Source organism: Actinia tenebrosa, unplaced genomic scaffold, assembly GCF_029948245.1.
Source record: "Actinia tenebrosa isolate PJP-AT-01 unplaced genomic scaffold, QUT_ActTen_1.0 PGA_scaffold6__47_contigs__length_16458017, whole genome shotgun sequence".
Classification (NCBI taxonomy): domain Eukaryota; kingdom Metazoa; phylum Cnidaria; class Anthozoa; order Actiniaria; family Actiniidae; genus Actinia; species Actinia tenebrosa.
In genome coordinates, this window is record NW_028292583.1 from 1,542,191 (window position 1) to 1,542,475 (window position 285).

The following is a 285-nucleotide window of genomic DNA, read 5'->3' on the forward strand; positions in this document are numbered from 1 at the left end:
TACTGGACCTTTAAAGAGTATTCTTAGGAACTTTCAGCTGAATCCAAGTTGGAGCGATTTTCGTCGTAGTAGCACTTAAGAAAACTTGATGAAAGGCTTCAGGAGGATAGCAAAAAGTTAAAGTAGCAGAATTATATTCCATCATCCATCCATCCATCCATCCATCAATCCATTCAGTCATTCATCATTCATATGGATGAAATACGGGGGAAAAAAAAATAAGAAAAGAAAAAATAGGTTCGAGTGAGACGTCAGAAAGTCTGTGTTTTCTTTGCAAGCAGTGTA